This window comes from Carettochelys insculpta, chromosome 3, assembly GCF_033958435.1.
Source record: "Carettochelys insculpta isolate YL-2023 chromosome 3, ASM3395843v1, whole genome shotgun sequence".
Lineage (NCBI taxonomy): Eukaryota > Metazoa > Chordata > Testudines > Carettochelyidae > Carettochelys > Carettochelys insculpta.
Window position 1 is genome coordinate 177276279 of NC_134139.1, and position 20546 is coordinate 177296824.

Genomic DNA, 20546 nt, shown 5'->3' on the forward strand with positions numbered 1-20546 from the left:
ATGGCCATTTCGAAGTTTGGGGCACGTGTAGACACGGCCTTACTCCTGTGGATTTTCCACTCATGTTATACTGGAGGCTTTCAAAGAGTGAAAATTACACCTGTGCAAAATGTCAGCAGAAGTTTTATGGTGACCTGCTTATACGGTGACCTTTCGTGTGGAGGGGAATGTCACCAAAATGAAAGCAAAGGTATAAATATAAACTACTATTTGAGGAAATAGCCAGCAAAGGCGGCTATGGCTGGCCACACATATTATCCAATACTACGGTCCAGTTTTCCCAAATGGTGTTCTGCAGAACCCCGTGGTTCAGTGAAGTGAAATTAAGTGTTCCACAAATAAATTCCATTACAATAACATTTTGTCATTTAAAAAAGGAATAATTAATATTCAAGCATTTTTAAATTTTATTAAAAACAATTTGCCTTTGTTTTTGTCCTGTGTCCCTGTGTAATGCCAACAGCCAGAGAGTGGGAACAATGATGTCACTACTCAGTGCTGCATGCACAGTCAGTGGTGTGATAACAACAAGAAGTCCTGTGGCACCTTATAGACTAACAAATATTTTGGAGCAGAAGCTTTCCTGGGCAAAGACCCGCTTCATCAGATGCATGGGGGCGTGTTTTTCAGAGGAGTATTTAAAGAGGTGGTCCCAGTAAAAGGGAGCCCCAGAGCTGACAAGGTCTATTCAGTCAAGTTGGAAATGGCCCATTATCAGTAGTAGGTATCAAAAGAGGAATACAAGTCAGATGGGGGGGGTGTGGAGGAGGCAGAGGGGAGTGGCCCATTGTCAGAGTCACACCCAGGGCGGAGAAACTGCTTTTGTAAGGGGCCAGCCACTCCCAGTCTCTGTTTAATCCTTGGTTGATGGAGTCAAATTTGAAAATAAATTGCAGCTCCGAGATTTCTCTCTCCATTTGATATTTGAAATTTCTTTGTTTTAGGACTGCTACTTTTAAACCTGTTATTGAGTGTTGCCTGTTATACACCACTGTAAATCCCTATATGCACACTGTTAAATCTATTACATTAAATGTGAAATTTATTTTTAAATATGTGTATTTAAACTAAATGTTGATCTCAGGACCTTGTTTAGCATTTGTTTATTATTATCCTTACTTATTTCTGGTCTACTTTTTTCAGCTCCACACATAAGGCTATTAGGGGTTCCACAAAATTCCTTTGAGTTTAAAAGGGTTCCATGGCCAGTTAAAATTGGGAAACACTGCTATAGTCTATAGTATCACTGAAACTGTTGGTGTTTTGCCTATATAGTACAGCTCTTCATTTTCAAGCTTTGGATTGCAAACAAAAAACAAAAACAAAGACAAAACAAAAACAACAACAAAGATTTCCATGTCCTGCATTTAAGGGATACCTTTTTTCTTATTGAGCTGTGAATGACTGCAGTCCATTTGTGTGGTGATACAATGTGTACCTTGCATAAAAACTAGGAAGTTCAATGAGGAACATTTAAAGGTAATCACAATGTCTCACCTACCCAGCGTTCTGTCCATTGGTTACATTTTACCATCATCATCAATAACCGTGGGCTCAGCGCCTTTTGGTGTCTGATGCCTCTCTCACTATTTCCTTCCATCTTTCCCTATCCAGTGCAGAGTGGCTTAGTTTCTGTAGACTAGCTCCGCACCAATCTACTATATCATCTATCCATTCTCTGTGGGGTCTGCCTCTCCTATTCGAACCCTTTTACCAGCACAATACTAAATCTTAAAGCTGATAATGAAGAATATATTGGCTGCAGGCATAGGATTCACAGTAACTCTACCTTCTCTGGTTTTATATATATATATATTATAGTATATATTATATTTTATAGTATATATATTATACTAGTAACAGAGAGTAAGCCATGCTAGTCTATACACTATCAAAACAAAAAGCAGTCAAGTAGCACTTTAAAGACTAGCACAATAGTATATTAGGTGAGCTTTCGTGGGACAGACCCTGAAGAACTGGGTCTGTCCCATGAAAGCGCACCTAATAAACTATTTTGTTAGTCTTTAAAGTGCTACTGGACTGCTTTTTGTTTTGATATTTTATCCTGTGTTTGAATATTGGCCTTGTAAACCCAGGATTGTGAGGTCGGTCCTTCAGGAGGCCATTTAGAGATCTGTGGTAAACAGATTTAAAAAAAAAAATCTGTTAGGGAGGGTACTTGATCCTACTGTGAGGGCAGGAGACTGGACTCGATGACCTCTGGAGGTCCCTTCCAGGTCTATGAGATATGTGTGTATATATATGGCTGTGTCTACACTACAAGATAAGTTCAAATTTATTAACATCGATGCTGGATTTTATAAATTTGAATTTGACCATCCTCACCTCCCCACGCGCTCCTCACGAAGTTGACTTTTTGCTGCCACTCTCAAATTGGCAAACATTGACTGTTGCAGTAGTGCATTGTGGGAACCTATCCCACAGTTCCCTCATCCCCATAGCATTCTGGGTATGCTTGCAGGTCTTTGAGATCATCTTCCCACATTGCACTGCCCTCATTCCCGTCCCATGGGGAGCAAACATCCATTTTTACAGTCAGAAGGAAGGGAAAACAGGGCATCAACAAAGATGGCAAAGTTAACAGAAATCTCTTCTGTAACTGAATTATCAAGGATTTTATAAAAATGTCAACTGGACAGCCACTGACTGGCCCCCCTCCCTTGATGGCATATGATCTCTGAAAATAACACAGGGACAATGAAAAGCATGAAAAAGGAGTAGATGGCAAAGATTTGGAAAAACCAGAGTTGCTGAGGAAAGGGTTTTTGGATTCCCAGTCAACTATACAGCTTCTGCACACAGTCTGTGTTCTCAGCTGGCTGCTCTGTGTTCTCTCTGACTGTTCCCCATCCCCCCACCCCCACTTGATTGCATCTGTTCCCTGAAAATAACACAGGGACAATGAAAAGCATGAAGAAAGTTGAAAGTAAAGTTTTTGAAAAAAGAGAGTTGCTAAGGGAAGGGTATTTGGCTTCCCAGTTCATTATACAGCTTCAGTGCACAGTCTGTATTCTCACCTGGCTTTCCGCCCACTCTTCCCGGTGTGAAGGGGTCCAAAGTTAGAAGAGAGAGGATAGGAAGAATAGGAAAGAAGATTTTCGTCTTCCCTCTTCACTACACAGAAATTACCAACACGGAAGATGGCAGCAATTCCCCCAAAAAGCTTAGCCAGCGGGGGACACTTCCCCTGGTGGCAGCTATGCCCCCGGGTCCTTGTCAGGGCAGGAGTCATAGCAGGGATTTAATGGGGGGGGCACTTGAAGTAGTCCCCCCCCCCAGCAGCAGCAAGCCCCTGAAAATCTTAGCCACTAGGGGGAGATTTCCCCCCAGCAGCAGCAAGTCTCCAGAAAGCTTGGCCACCAGGGGAGACTTCCCTCCAGTGGCAGAAAGGCCCCAGAAAGTATTTTTGGTGATGGGGGAGCAATTTAAGTCATCTCCCATGTGGCAGAAAGGCCCTGGAAATCTTAGCTGATGGGGGACACTTCCCCCCAGCAGCAGCAAGCCCCTGAAATTCTTTCCTGCCCTTGAAGCTCTAACAGGACATGGTGCTGCCTGGCAGCATGGTCAGCACCGAACGACAGGCATGTCCTGCTATTGGGTTGGAGGCTACCCATGTGATGTGGCTGAGCATGGGAAAGACCCCAACTGTGTGGTGCCTGTGAAGGTGGGAGTGGGGTGCACACAAATGAAAACTGCTGAGAAGTCTCTTGGCCTTTTATGCAAGCACGAACCCCCCACAACAGCCTTGTTGCCACTTGGCGCTGTGGGGCAGTGGCTGGTACCAGGCAGCGCAGAAAAAAATACCAAGTGTAGAAACAGAACCACGAGCTCTTTGTGGGGTCGATTAGTAATGGGTAGATGAACTCACAGTGCTAATAGCAAAGAAAGAAAGAAAGAAAGACATTTCTGAGGCTCTCATACAAACATCAGCCCACAGCCACAGGCTTCCTGGTCCCGATTTGAAATCCACAATCTTCCTGTTGCCTAATTCCTGCGTACCTGGAGAGCAGTGGCCAGAGCGGAGCACTGAAGGGCATTGTGGGTTACATACAGGGCACCTCCGGAGCCTTATGAATTCGATTTTAAGATATGGCGCTTCCACACTGGCCTTTATTCAAACTTTTAATTTGAACTTGATGCTACACCCAGAAGGTAATGGTGATATTATGACATTGATATTAATGCTCCCTAAATTGAGCTAAATGGTATTTACAGTGAAGACAGTCACGTGGTAATATTGAGCTAACTGCTTTAAATTCGAATTTATCTCATAGAGTAGACATAGCCTATATGTAGTTAAATAGTGCAATAACCAATATAATTAATGAACAGAGCAAGATACACCAGTGCATTTTCTATGGTGATAATTGTGAGAGAATGGATACTGTTGCTTTGAATCTATAGCAAGAAACTAAGCAGGAGGTTGCAGGGAAAGATGGAGGCAGAAGCTTCACAGTGAATCAGAGAGAGAAAGAAATAGTAGCTTTAGAGATAATACTTTTTTTCTGTTACAATAAAGGCCTTTGTTCAGTTTACAACTGAGTCCTTCCAGCCACATCTACACTTTCAAGTTCTTTCAGAAAATCCAGCCCATTTTCAAAATAATAGGTGGCACGTCTACACACAAAATGTGCTCCTGTGAGAGTAAATTGACAGAACGAAGCTCTTCTTTTGAAGGTGCCCTTCTGCTCCTGGATCAGGGGCTCTGATGGCAATGTGCATTCCGTCGATCGATTCAAACCAATGGGGGCAGCTAAGGGAGGCGAACCTCATGACAGCTGCATCCAAGTCACTGACATGCACGAGCCCCTGGAGCAGCACGTGATTGATGGCTCTCACTACCTACAGGGAACGGAGAGCAAACAGGCTCGTGAGTGTGAACAGGGGTGCCCCTGCCCCTTCACCTGGCCCTTCTGGACACGACCCCCCCAAGAGGCCACCCCTCCAGTAGTAGGCCTGTATACGGGTGGGGCATCATGGTCCCCCAGGGCCGGGCTTTTCCAACCTCCGCAACCCACCCCCTAGAATGCCTGGCCCTGCCCCCTGAGGGTCTCCCTTGCCTGGCAGCCCCCTCCCTCATCGCAGTGCTGGGCCAGCAATTGGAGTGTGCATTACCTCAAGGATGATGGCCCCACTGATGAACTTGCCCAACCCAAACTGCTGCCTGATGGAGCAGTAGCTGTCCAGGGTGCCAAACTGCAAGACAGTGATGGCCTTGCCTTTCTCCACCAAGAGGGCTGGCTGCATCTGGGTGTCCTGGTGTTGGAGGATGGTGGTGAGCCAGCTGCAGAGCTCCAGGAAGAGTCCCTCTTCATTCAGATGTTCTGCAGCCAGCACGCATCATCCCACTCGGCGAGGACCACCCAGTCCCACCAGTCAGAGCTCACGGAGTGGGTTCACTTACACCAAATCGTCCAGAGGGGGTGTGCTGCAGGGGCTATGGTAGGCTGGGACGCCCGGGGCCAGGTATCCAGCACCAAAGGAGGAGGAGCATGGCTGCAAGCAGGATGACCAGCAGGCGAGCCAGGGTGATCCTGAAGGTCTACAGCTGCTGTGAGTCCATGGCTCTCAAAAGCAAGGGTTAGACCTGGGCATAGGCTCAACTTCACTGTAAACAGCTCAGCATGCCTCAGCAGCATGAACAGAGAGGGGGTGTTTGGGAGGGGCCCTTAACGGGAATGTGTGTCCAGTGCTCCTGGAAGGGCTTTCTGGCCATCTGACCCTGTCAGCGGCATTTCCTGGCCCAGTCTTTCGAAGGAGCACTCGTGGCTGTGCGGATGCACTCTTCTGAAACAGCACATCACTGTTCTGATTCTCCTTTTATCTGTGGATGCAACCCTTCAAAAGACGATCTTCCAGGAAGTATCTTCCAGACGATCTTCTTTCAAAGGATCACTGTAGTGTAGACGCAGCCACTGCATTTGTTTTCCCTGGCAATAGTAAGAATGAAGATGCTTTATATTTAAGAATTGTAGTTTCTAGATTGCCTTCGTAATATAAGATTGTTAACTACAATGTGTTTTTCAAAACTTGATCAAGTCTACTTTTAAATTGCGCAAACCATTGCACTTAGGATTACTTGAGAAGTGAGTCTGCTTCACTAATAGTACAGAAAATGAGTTTGAGTTCCTGGAAACAAAATAAAAAAATATGGGTTTCAAAGTATGTACAAAAGGAGAAATTAAGAAATAGGGAAGATACAGCAAAATTTCAGCTGAAAAGCAATTAGTTTTGTTTTCTTATAAGCTGCCTGAGGACAGCCTGGTATTTTGAGATTGGTTGGGCCTCAGAGTCACCATGTCATGTGTCAGGAAAACTTCATTCTGTCAACAATAGATTTGTAGTGTGCCACTAAATTAAAATGAAGAGTTGGCATGAACTCTGTTAACCATAACCTCACGCTCTTCCTGGAACTCTGATCCACCCACGCCATGCAACCTTCACTGAACATCACATTAACACTCCTCCCCTGTGCATGGCTGTCGTACTGCATGTGAAAAGCAACAGTCAAATATAAAAGTCCAAGAACCAGCTGCACTCTGTTTCTTAAGTTAACTTTGCATGCTACCAAATATTCCCTCAGCAAGACACTAATTATTTTTATTTTCCTTAGCACTAATCCCCATGTTAGGCACTTTACAGACACAGAGGAAGGCAAATTCTCTGCCCTAATGGCCTTATAATCTAATTTGAAGGATTTTGACAAGAATTCCAAAAAACAGATCCCTGTGATCTATAGAGCTTGTGAAATTACAGCTCAATACACTTGAGCAGTAATTACCAGCTCCTAAGCAAAACAATGGCTTTGTGACCCTGAATAAAAACTCTCTGCAAATGCTCTCTGAGTTTGGGCTAACTGTTTAAGGCAGTTGAGTATACAGGTTCCACCTCCCTGGTCTGGCATGGTCAGGATCTGACCAGTCACAGATATGAGACCTCACCAGACCAGGGAGGGTTCCCTAGCACAGGTCCCCAGTCCGCCATCCCCACCTCACCTACCTGGCCAGTGGGCTGCTTCCCTATCTGCTGCTGTTACCTGGGACCTCGGCCTGTGGCTGCTGCCAGGCTACCTATGCCCCAGGGCTGCCAGGGGAAGCTGGCTCCAGCCCACACTGGGGGCACAGCTCCAGCCCTGTGCGCTGCCTCAGGCCTTTTAGGGCTGCCTGTGGAAGACAGGTCTGGCTCCAGCTCCAGCCCCAGCCACAGGGAGCATCTGGTGGAAGCCAGCTCCAGCCCAGTGCTGGGGATGCAGCTCCAACCCTTCACAGGTGCCCCCACCCTTTGTGAGAAGAAGGGTTCTTTCAAAGATGGGCTTGCTTTTGAAAGAGCCATGTCTACACTGCTTTTCTTCTTTCGAAACAAGCTCTTTTGAAAGAAGAATATGTAAATCTGCACCTCCTTTGCATTTTTGATTTCCCTCATTTGCATGCCTCTTTTGAAACAGGAATGCAAGTGTAGATGCAGCCCATGGGATTGAACATTTGAGCTGAATGGTTATTTGGGTTCTTATCTTTCTTCTGAAGTGACCCTGAAAAAATGAAGATGGGACAGGTCAGGGAGTTTTAAAAACATAATGGAGGAAACAGGCAATGAGTAGAGAAGAGTGTGACAAAGGAGACAAGAGGGAGGGAAAGGGAAATTCCAATGAACCCATCAATATAATATAGGTAGAGAATAAACTGTGGAATACTTTCTTATACCAGACTTATGAGCAGGGTCTGTATTTCTGTCCAGAATATGTAATACAGGTTTCATTTTAGCTGGAACAATATGTTACTATTATTTTCCTTTAACTTCCCTAAAAAACAGCATGGGTTTAAGGTACTAGACATAAAAAACTGAAAATACAGCATACGGGGATTATTTGAATCCAGTTAGATTGAGGGTTTCCAAATCTTTAAACTCCACGAGGCCAGCCCATGCAGAATCCAAAATGAACTCACTGCTATGGTTCCCACAGCTGCCAGTTATTGATAGAGAAATCATATTTTCCTAAACTAAAAATGGCAGATGCAGGACTTGCCTGAGCCACGTAACGAGCATCACACCCTTCCTTCTTTTCTTTTTTCTTGTCTGCTCTTCCTCTCCATTTCCTTGTCACCATCCCTGTCTCCTCCGTTCTATTATCCTTGTTTACTATGGCCCTAGTTTGTTAAGGTTCTTACACACACTTATGTACAGGCTTAGACATCTGCATGCCCCCCCCTCCCCACACACACACACTACTAGGGTATCAATCATCAACATCCTGAGTTTCATTCTGAAGTCTGAGGCAGAATGCTGGATCAACATATATGTAGCGTGTGTAAAGAACGCCAGGCTGGGATTTACCTGAGACTGCCATGGACAAGCTTTCAGTAATGAATGCTGAACTAGTGTCAGAGAGGTAGATGACTCCCTTAGTTCCATCACCTCATTAGCAAAATTAATTAGCAAAAATACTTCATCTGTGACAATCACAAATAAGTTCCTGTTATGTCTACCTAGAGATGAATACTTTCAGGAAGGATTGTTTCCCAGGGCAAACAGGCTAATTTGACATGGCTCCTTTTCAGGGCTTCATTTTCTACATGCACAGTCAAGGAAACAAATATATCCTGAAAATAATTAGTAGGGTCCGTTGTATTTTCCCGCAGGTCAACATTTGCACATGTAGTTTAGATGTGCCTGTTCAATGCAGAGTTCAAAATTCTGCAATGTAAAATCCAAAGGAATGAACTGCTGCTTTGGCAACTGGGAAAATATTTACATTTTTCTGTTGCACCAATAATAATGTGATACCAAAAAAAAAAAAAAGAAAAGAAAAGAAAAGAAAAGAAAAGAAAAAGAGGTAAAATCAACAAAGAAACAACAAAAAACCCAAATAGATTGTGTGTTTTCTGGCCAGCACTGGAAAGCAGAGCACAATTACATTAATAAAACTAGAAGGAAACCTGAAAGCAAAGTCATGACTACCACAGTAAAACAAAACAAAAATGTGCTAATTAAATGCCAAATCAAGCCAGAGCATTTTTAAACAAGATTTTAGGTCTTTCTGTGATTTGCTTATTCTTCTAGACAAAAGGAAGGGAGTTTCACAGCGTGGGAGCAGAGAAAAGAAACACCCTATAACCCACATCATCTATTTAACAAAGAATTGTTATTCAACTAATAAATAGGTATTGTTTTCTTTAACTACTGGTGAATGTGCATCAAAAAGAACTCTAAAATGTTTCACTTCTACAGTCTTATTCCCATGCCTTTGCCATCCTATTCTCTCCAAACATGCTGGCAGCTGTTAACCAGCTAGAAAATGCAAGTGAGTGACGTTCCAGAGAACTGGATGACCTTGCCACCAGTAAATCCATGTGGACAGGTTGGAAGAAAGCTTGTGTCTACAGGGCAAGACAGACAGATGACAGTTTTTTCCCGGGGTAAGACAGCTCACTTGGTGGACACAACAGACAATCTGGCTACTGCATCTGTAATCCAGATGGTCATTAGTAGTTTGAGAATGGCTCACTATTACTGAGCCCAGTCTAGTTCACTTAATGTAAATGACCTTCTCTGCATCACCTCCAAGCCAGAAAATCACTTTTTGCCTCAAGGACCTCCTGTTTGAATCATGATGAACATTAAAAAATGCTCTTGTATGCAGCTACACACATTTCAGTGTGTGCCTGTGTTTGTACACAGTTCATAACAGCTGCTCAGGCATACAATATATAAAGTGATATCAGATTATATGACATAAGATGTACCCTGTCTTCATATACCAAGCAATTAATTTTTCTTACAGAAAACATTTTAGGACTAATCCTCGGCTGATGTAAATGGGTATAACTCCACTGTACTCATCAAATGAGGGTAAGAATCTGTACATGAGATATCAAGAGTCAGAGAAAATGATTAGAGAGGCAACATATATCTCAACACTTTGCTTTGATTTTAGATGATTATTATTTTCCACAAGGATGCGTTTAGCCTTTAAGGCAAATTGCACATTGTTAAAAGGTTTACTCGTTTTTCTTAAACAAAGTGTGTCTTTGTGTGAGTTCAAAAACATCTTTTTGTGTTTGCATATGTGCTAGACAGAAGTGCACTTTAGGGAAGAAGACATTTTAATCCCTTTTGTCATTTGTGTGCAGTTGGAGTTTTCGCTCTTCTAAAGCACTTGGACTATCTTGGCAGATTTGCATGTGCAGTGTGTGAATCTCTTAAATTTTTCCTTGCACACGTGTGAGATGGAGGCAAAGATTTTCAACAGGGAAGAGTGATTTTGGGTGGCTTCTATTTTGGGTGTCCAATTTGAGACACACTGTAAAGTTCTGGATTTTCAGAATAAGGGAAGTACCTGCCCTTTGAAAATCAGTCCAAGTTGGACTCCCAAAAAGGTAAAGTACCCAACTTCAGGAATCGGTTTTGAGTAGAGAATGGTCTTGTAGTTAAGATTCTGGACTGAGCTACAAAGGATCAGTTCCAATCTCTGTCACAGGCTGCATGACTTCAGCAATTGACATTGTTCTCTGCACCTCAGTTCCTCATCTGTCAGCAGTGGTAATAATACTTCCTTTGCCCTACCCTTTGTCTGCCTGGTCTACTGAAAGTGGGAGCTCTTCAAAGGAGGGGCTGTCTCTCACGTGTGTGTCTGTTCAGAGCTTAGTCCTCTGAGCTACTGCTTTCATCTGAGGGACCTCCAGGTGCTACCATGGTACCACTAACTATGATAATATAATGTTGTCAAAGTCTAGTTACTACCCCCAGATGTGCTGGAACAGTGCAGGGCCTAGGCACCAACCCCTGAAGCATGTGTGATCCCAGTTGGGTGATTCACTTGCAGAGAGCTGTGGAGAGAATGGCTGGGAGTCAGGTAGGGGCCAATTCATGGCACAGAATTGTGTTTGGATTGTGTCCTATTTTCTACCTTCCCCTCTTCTCCCCAGCTCTGCCTCCCTCTCCTGCCCACTGCCCTCTTCATGGGAAGCTGTTCCAAGAGCTACAACATATGCATGATCAGCATCAGAGCTGCAACCTGAGCCAGGGACACCTTATGGAGCAGTTGCTGCTCCCCAGAGCAGACGTGACTTTGCAGAACCATCTCCTGCTTTGCATCCCACTCCATGCCACTTGGATGGGGCTCAGCCCAGCCCAGCGTGGCAGGTGGAGGACCACTGCAGAGCCTGGCCTCCAGCTCACATATACAGCACAGTCACAGAGAGGTATACAGCACAGGGAGGGAAGGGCATTTCGAGGCAACAAGCAACTGTATCTGTGATTGGCATTAAATTGCACTTTCTGTTTCACTGGGCTTGCTACTCCTCAAAAGAGATTCACCACCCAGGGGATGCAGACTGAATCCACTGAGAAGGCAGCTTTAATTTCCACCAGGGGATCCTACAGAAGCAGGTGAAAGGAAGCACTGAACCAGCACTTCACTTGGTGCCTGGCCAAAGCTACATGTGTGGGGTACTGGCTAACTTCCTGATATGAAGCTGACATTACAGTGACATCTGAAACCACAACCATCCTCCAATGGACATTATAAAAACCTCGCTTTTCTTTTCTTTTAAAGAGACAGTTTAGCAATCAGCACCAACATAATCAAAGAACTAATTCCTTGTGCTCAGAGTAATGCACAAATTTAAATACTATTAAAAATGTAATTACAACATATAAAAGGAACACAGGACAGTTGAATTTCTTTTCTCCTCTTGCATTACAATTTTTTGTGCAATTTTCTGTCAGGATTTTTAAAGTTTCAAGAGGGGGAGCTAGTTAGCTAATAGATTCTAAGTCATTACTAAAAACTTCTTTGATGGCAACTCAGAGCTTTAAGATTGCAGGTGAAGCAGAATGAAAACCAAATTCACAGCTACAAAATCATCTTAGTGATGTGTTTTTTATGTTATTTCTACCCCTGCTTTCCCCATAAACCTAACTGATTATGGAAGATATCAGCTAGAACCAGCATGAAAGCTGATTAAGACTTGACAAGCAGCAAAACATAGACAGAATTTTTAATCACAAGACTCACACAAATGAGCTTGTGAAAAGCTCAAGAATTTATTACATGCAGTAAGCCATATCATTCAGTGAAACAGAGGCCTATCAACTCATATGCAGAATGACAAGTTCTTTGATTGAAGTCCTTGCCACAAAGATTTTAACATAATAAAGGATTCCGTAGCAGGAGCACCAGAAAAGTTAGGCTGCTCACATCCATGTATAAAGAATCTCGTTTGTAACTAATAAGGTGCAATTCATGTGATAGCCCTTAAGAAAACAGAAAATAGCTATGGGACTATGCAAAGGATTGTACCAATTCCATTGTTAAGTGGAGCACAAAGTAATTTTCACAGCTCTTGCTTTCTTTGAACGTTTAGAGCAAAGATCAAAGTCCCTTTGTGAGGTTTATCTGCTCACTCTGTATTCTTCCCGGGTTATAAACTCCCCACCCACACACACCTGTGTGCAAGTCTGCCAAGGAGATGTTATAGATGGTAGTCCTGCCTTTTGCTCCTTCCTGGGCAAACATTTCCAGAAATGTGAAGAAGTGTGTGTTATCATTTTTTTACTCCTGTGAAAGAGCACGATGCGAAAAAGTATGAAAGGTTTCACACAGAGATCGCTATTGTACTGCCTTAATAAAATATGTAGCTTTGATAGATTTTTTTTTAATTTGTTGTGTGTGTGGCAAAACTGGCATTTCCTTCAGTGATGGGAGGTGTTTGGAGAGCTACAAGCATTATGCTTCCTTTGCACTATTTAGTTGCACTGTGAAGGGAGTTCAAATTGCAGACTACTTTTACTAATGCTGCTTCCCACAAAACTCCCCATGAAATGAGCAACTAGAAAATTGAAATCTGGCAAAGATCTGGAAAGAGTAAATTAAATAAAGTGCAGAGTGTGAGAGACAAATTAATTTGGCTGGGTTTGTCTGATTCACATTTTCTGATTTGTCCTTGATTACTGTTTTTGGTTCTCTGTGCCTTAAATATTGAGTCTGTTCTGGTCTGGCTATGGTCTGAAGAAGTGGGTCTGTCCCACGAAAGCTCACCTAATAAATTATTTTGTTAGTCTTTAAAGTGCTATTTGACTGCTTTTTTGTTATGACAAATATGATTCCTCTCCAAACTAGAGTAGTTTGTCTACCCTGTAATTCTTTTCCCTGACCCAGCATCATACCATTTAACACCTCCTTCAAGAAGCTCTTTTTTTTCTACAATCCCTGTGTTTGTTTAAACGTGATTAAACTCAGAAGGACTAATACTTAAAATACAGCAACACCCTATTTGAAAAGCAGGAACTCCTGAGCAAGAGCATGACTTTATCCCATTTAATATAGCTGAAATTCCTGGAATGCTTATTTAAAATGTCAGCATTTAGCAACAGCATCTGACATTTCACCATGTCACCCTGTTCTTTGAAAAATCACTGTGATCTTAGGGAACTTGAGCAAAAGATGCACATGTGGCATATACAGGTGAGCAGAGGAGCTTCCGGGATGGAGAGAAGTGGATGGGGAGAAGCCTCGAGGGAGTGGAGCTGAGGTGAAACAGGACCTGGGCAGAGTGAGGCTGGAGACTGGGTGGTCCTCAGGGCAGAGCAGGGGCCAGCGATAAGGTGCCATGTACGCATGCCCTACAGCTTCTACTGAGCTTTCCGTGCTCACACCCAGCCTACCCAAATGCAGGAGTCAGATGCTGCCCATGGACTGAACTCCACATATCAGAGAGGTAGCCGGGTTAGTCTGTATCTTCAAAAACAACAATAAGTCCTGCAGCACCTTATAGACTAATAGATATTTTGGAGCATAAGCTTTCATGGGCAAAGACCTGCTTCATAAGATGCATGAGTGGAGGTGGGGGGCGTTCAGAGGAAGATTTAAAGAGGGAGTCTCAGTAAAGGGGAAGGCCAGAACTTACCTATGTGCCTCCAGCTTCTATCCAGGGCACACTACATGATCCATTGTATACATCCAGGCAATAAGGTACAACCACATTTGGTCCAATCCCTCAGACAGAGACAAACATCTACAAGACCTTACCAAGCTTTCCTGAAACTACAATACCCACCTAAGGAAGTGAAGAAGCAGATTGACAGAGCCAAATGTGTACCCAATAGGAATAAGGGGATTTTGAAATGGGAAGGGTCCTTTCAAAAAGGACCCTACGTAGATGAGCCACACGCAATTGAAAGTGGCACTTTCAAAATGCTGCGGTCACCGTTATGCTGATGAGGTTCTGCATATTCATTGCAGCACCTCATTAGCATATCCTGAAATGTCTCATGAGCATCCCCCTTTTGAAAGGGGGTTCTAGTGTAGACACAGTCTAGTTGTTCATTATGAGGTTTAGGCATAGCTTTTCACTGTTGCATCAGGTACTTGCTATGCAGTTAGAAAGAGGATATTGTATGGTCTGATCTGCTATGGTAATTTGTAAATTCCCACCCTACAACAAATATTAGAGTTAAAGATGAATCGTATACATGCTTACCACAATGCTGCCATTTGCTTGTGCAATAAACATAGACTCATTGACTGTAAGGCCAGAAGAAACCATCATGGTCATCTAATCTGACTTCATATAAAATTTATATGCAGTTTTTAAGAATCCCTGGCTGTGTCTTTATTTCTGCATATGGAAAGATTTTTTTTCCTTTATTATTTCTTACTGTTTTCATTTTTTCCCCCATTGAGATCTTGTGGCTCTAACAATTAAATCTGAGTTAGGTCATCAGCTGAACAGCAGTGAACTTACTAGATAAAACTCACATGTTCTGTGGGATTGTATATCGACTCATGAATTCCAGCAAAGAGGCAGCTCTAGATTTTCAATTAAATATCATATTTGCACAAATCCCCACTACCTGACCTGAACTAACTAGCAGGAAAATTACTCTGTTCCCTTTAAATTACCCAGTTCTCTCAGCTATTAGTCCTGTCAGGTAAGTGTAATTGCCTAAAGTTCCCATGAGCAGTATTCGCCACTCCTTTGGTAAAACTCTTTCAAGCTGGTTAAAGCCCATCTAAAAACTTCTGCAGAGCTCTAGGGATCCACACAGATCCCAGAGGGAAAATGACCATATGTGTAGAGATCTGTGTCCTCAGCAATTCCTCCTACTTTCTGGATGTGTGGGTCTGTAAGGGTTGGTTATAGATGTGCCAGGGACCCTCTCTTATGCAAGTTCTTTTTCATAATCAAAATCCACTTTCTTCACTGCCTCCTTTTCTCTGACTGCTTCTGCAGAATCTCTGGCCACTAACAAAGAGCTCAGTTTTTGGTTAGTAGCTCTCTTTGTAAAGGTAATTCCTTTTTTATAGCACAAATCTTCCAGGGCTTTTTATACTAAAGACCTCACACTGTTGCTGGCCCATTGCAACTGCACTTTAACCAACAAAACTTTCAAACCCAAAATTCAAATTTGGAGTAGCATGGGATCCTGATCCAAGTCTCAATTGACCTGGTTCTGAAAACCCAACATGATGATGCCACTGTAATATTGCAGGTTTTCCCAGACACTGCTGAGAGAACCACACGAGGACAAATTGCTTAAAACAGGGCTACTTACAGCCCAAGACTGGACATCCTCCACTGTAAGGCACATCAAATCAGCCACAAAGAGCACTTCTGTTGTCGCACGAGCCAGCAAGAATTCACACAAGCAATTTCCTCACACACTCCAGCTACCCTTGTTTCACAACCAGTACCCTCCTTACACGGATGAGAGGTTATGAAAAACAATCTCACCAAATCCAAATGGTTTTTTCAAGCCTAAAGGATCAGCCACATTACCAGGTCACTATATATATCAGATCTTACCACACTGTGCAAATCCTTTAGAGTCTAAAATCTAAAGTCTTATTAATAAAAAGAAAGAAAGAATAAGGTGAGAGTAAAATTTTTAAAACAACCAAATTACATACATCAACCACAAAGTTCATGATGCAGTCTTACAGCAGAGGTGGAGCAAGCTGATATTTTAAAAATCTCTGGGTGGGTCTTTGTTAGGCTGGGTCAAAAATCCTTCTGGGCTCCGTACACCGCAAAGATGCCCATGAAGTAATAAAATGGATTGAAGACAAAGATGGAGGAACTGCAGGGTCCTCTTACACTCTTGCCCATGTTGAGGGAATTCCACGGTTCCTTCCTGTGTGGAAGCATATCTCAGATGGAGCCTGTCACACAAGGTCACCTGTCCATGTCCTTTTCAAGCAATCTGCCTTTGCCTTTCTGCTGGATTACACCTTACAGCCAGATTACTCAGAGGTTGATTGGAACCCAGTAAGGCACTTTGTTCACCAAGTACTGCTTCTATTGACCAGGAACCCTTTCACAATAGGTTGTCATGCCTCCTATTGTGCTCTCCCAGAAACTAAAATTTCAAATGAAAGCACAGAGCCAATACTTTTAACTCCATATATAAAAATGATGCAAACATGAGTCTGCTCTTGTCCTTATTGAACCTCATCAGATATTTTATGCCCAATCCTCCAATTTGTCTGTCTGGATTGCTCTGGACCTTATCCTACCCTTGGAACATATGTACCTTTTCCCCTAGATTAGTGTCATCATCCACAAATTTGCTGAGGGTGAAATCCATCCCCTCATCCAGGCCATTAATAAAGATGTTGAACAATACAAGCCCTAGAACTGATCCTTGAGGCACTCCACTTGAAACAGACCCCCAAGCAGACATTGTGCCATTGATTACTACCTGTTGGGCCTGACCATCTAGCCAGCTTTCTATCCAGTTTACAGTCCATTTATCCAATCCATACTTCCTTAACTTGCAGGTGAGAATATTATGAGAGACAGTATTAAAAGTTTTGCTGAAGTCAAAGTATATCACATCCATTGACTTCTCCATGTCCACAGAGTCAGTTACCTCATTATAGAAGCTAATCAGATTGCTCAGGCATGACTTTCCCTTGGTGAATCCACATTGACTATTCCTGATCACTTTCGCCTCTTCCAAGTGCTTCACAATGGATTCCTGGATTATCCCCTCCATGATTTTTCTGGGGACTGAGGTAAGGCTAACCAGTCTGTAATTTCCTGGATTGTCCTTGTTTTCTGTTTTAAAGGTGGACACTATAGCTGCGTCTACACGTGCACGCTACTTCGAAGTAGCGGCACCAACTTCGAAATAGCGCCCGTCGCGTCTACACGCGTCGGGTGCTATTTCGAAGTTAACTTCGACGTTAGGCGGCGAGACGTCGAAGTTAACTTCGAAATAGCGCCCGTCGCGTCTACACGCGTCGGGTGCTATTTCGAAGTTAACTTCGACGTTAGGCGGCGAGACATCGAAGTCGCTAACCTCATGGGCTACGTCTACACGTGCACCCAACTTCGAAATAGCTTATTTCGATGTTGCGACATCGAAATAGGCTATTTCGATGAATAACGTCTACACGTCCTCCAGGGCTGGCAACGTCGATGTTCAACTTCGACGTTGCTCAGCCCAACATCGAAATAGGCACAACGAGGGAACGTCTACACGGCAAAGTAGCACACATCGAAATAAGGGAGCCAGGCACAGCTGCAGACAGGGTCACGGGGCGGACTCAACAGCAAGCCGCTCCCTTAAAGGGCCCCTCCCAGACACACTTTCATTAAACAGTGCAAGATACACAGAGCCAACAACTAGTTGCAGACCCTGTATATGCAGCACGGACCCCCAGCTGCAGCAGCAGCAGCCAGAAGCCCTGGGCTAAGGGCTGCTGCCCACGGTGACCACAGAGCCCCGCAAGGGCTGGAGAGAGAGTATCTCTCAACCCCCCAGCTGATGGCCGCCATGGAGGACCCCGCTATTTCGATGTTGCGGGACGCGGATCGTCTACACGTCCCTACTTCGATGTTGAACGTCGAAGTAGGGCGCTATTCCCATCCGCTCATGGGGTTAGCGACTTCGACGTCTCGCCGCCTAACGTCAATTTCAACTTCGAAATAGCGCCCAACACGTGTAGACGTGACGGGCGCTATTTCGAAGTTACTGCCGCTACTTCGAAGTAGCGTGCACGTGTAGACGCAGCCATGAGGAGATAGGAATAGCGCCCTACTTCGACGTTGAACGTCGAAGTAGGGACCGTGTAGACGATCCGCGTCCCGCAACGTCGAAATTGCTGGGTCCTCCATGGCGGCCATCAGCTGGGGGGTTGAGAGATGCTCTCTCTCCAGCCCCTGCGGGGCTCTATGGTCACCGTGGGCAGCAGCCCTTAGCCCAGGGCTTCTGGCTGCTTCTGCGGCAGCTGGGGATCTATGCTGCAGGCACAGGGTCTGCAACCAGTTGTCAGCTCTGTGTATCTTGTGTTGTTTAGTGCAACTGTGTCTGGGAGGGGCCCTTTAAGGGAGCGGCTTGCTGTTGAGTCCGCCCTGTGACCCTGTGTGCAGCTGTGCCTGGCATCCCTATTTCGATGTGTGCTACTTTGACGTGTAGACGTTCCCTCGCTGCGCCTATTTCGATGTTGGGCTGAGCAACGTCGAAGTTGAACATCGACGTTGCCTGCCCTGGAGGACGTGTAGACGTTATTCATCGAAATAGACTATTTCGATGTTGGCTGCACGTGTAGACGTAGCCTATATTTGCTTCTTTCTGGTCATCTGGGACCCCTCTTGATCCACAACAATTTTCAAAGATAATGTCCAAAGGTTCTGCAATGACATTTGCCAACTCCCTCAGTACCCTTGGATGCATTAAATCTGGACCCATGGATTTGTAAATAGTCCTTCATCTGTTCTTTCCCCAGTGAAGGTTGCCACCTCCTTCCCACACTTCAATGCCTAGTGCAGTTGTCTGGGAACTGACCTTACTTATGAGGACATAGGCAAAAAAAGCGTTGAGCACTTCAACTTTTCCTATGTTATCTGTCACTATTTTACTCCCCTCATCTATTAAGGGCCCCACACCCTCTCTGATCACCTTCTTAGTGTTAACATGCCTGTAGAAACTTTTCTTGGTACCCTTCATGTGTTTTGCTAGCTGCAAGGCACAGTGTGGTATTGCCTCCCTTCCATGTGTGCCACTGCTGCCGGCAGTGTTGAATTACAAACTGGGAGGATGCAGAGCGGCAGCCTCTGGCCAGGCACTTAGCTCAAAAGGCCGCACTGCCACCAGCAGCAACACAGAACAAAGGGAGACAGGTGATGCACCACTGCTGGTGGCAGTTCTGTCTTCCAAGCTGGGCAGCTAGAAAGGCAGTGTCACCAAGAGCAGCGGTGGGGAAGGAAGGGTGGCATTGTATGGCTTTGCCTCCTTGCCTTCTGTGACACCTTTTGGGTTGGGACACCCCCGCCCCCCTAGTGTGAGAAATGCTGCACAAGGGGATTCCTCTACAACTCTGAGGTCCAAGACAGCCAGTAGTTCTTGGAAGATCATTTCCCACAACTTCTATGGAGGTACGTGTAGATTCTCAGGGAAGTTTTCCATGTTTAAAAATCTGAGGTAAGTTTTCTTGCTGTGATAAAACAACATTTATTTTCTTCACTGAACTGTGGCCTTAAATCAGTCCAGTTGATAAAGCCTCCTTATAGACAATACAAGCGGACAGGAATCTGGAGTGACAATGGGAAAACCTCATTAATAATATGCTCAGTAACTGAAGTACTGAATAGCTCTCTACAGTGGCAAAAAACTACACATTACTTTAATTAGCTGCCAGAAATATGTGCATAAAAGCAATGGGACTGGCTTGCTGTTTCAGCACAGTTATAGAGATAAGATTTGCAGTCTTCTCCAGATCACCTTTTGCCCTTGATATTATGATTCAGCTGGAGTTTGGATTTCCTGTGGGTTCCCACATCATGGTGGGCTTGCTTGAGGGGAGGAAGGTTAAACTGAAATCCAATCTGGCTTACTTTCCTCACTTTTCTGGACACGGAGGTCTCATTGTCACTGGCAGGAATCCTGAGGCAGAGGAAAACATGATGCACCATAACACCACAGATCTTTGAAAATCTGCTTGAATATATTTTAGTTCAAGAAGGCAACAGGGAAGCACAGAAATTGAAAATCCTTCTTTAAAAGGTGGGGGGAACGTTTTTTGAAGAGCAAGTCAAAGTTAAGGTAAGTGTTCACTAACTGAATCTTTATTAGGAATTAGCCATGGAATTTCCCCTGATAAGAAAGGCATTTTGTTCACTCTCCTCCCAAACTCCCACAAAGGAAGAAGCATGAGCTGAGAGAGTACAAGTATGTTAGATACAGCAGTTCCTTGATACAGTGGAGCTCTAGGGGAAAAAAAAAAAGCACATTAACATTGAGGAGAGAGTTTTTAAAATGTGGAACCTCTGCATTTCTAGAAAATTCCTGCCCGCACTGGCAGCCACCATTTTGTGGCATTGGGGTACACAAAACCTGTCACACCATTTCTCTTTCTTCTTGTTTTGTATTTTCCATTAATCCAAAATATTAGTAATTCCAACAAAATACTGCTCTTTTCTGTGTATGGAAAACAGAATACTGTCCATAGTTAATACTGTGAGGGCCTGATGCTATGAAATCTCAAAAACAGCATAGAAATTGCACATAATCTGATTGCCCAC

At 44.0% G+C, this 20546-nt stretch overlaps 1 long non-coding RNA gene across 1 annotated transcript in view; it reads right to left on the reverse strand.

Annotated features, from left to right (window-relative positions):
• Positions 1–4191: 4191 nt before the first annotated feature.
• LOC142010568 (uncharacterized) overlaps positions 4192–20546 on the reverse strand; it is a 79203-nt gene continuing 62848 nt past the window's right edge. Inside the window, exons 3-4 of the long non-coding RNA XR_012644836.1 lie at positions 5426–5951; positions 4192–4863 (exon numbers count right to left, since the gene is read on the reverse strand). This is a non-coding gene — a long non-coding RNA (uncharacterized LOC142010568). The remainder of the gene's footprint in view (positions 4864–5425; positions 5952–20546) is intronic.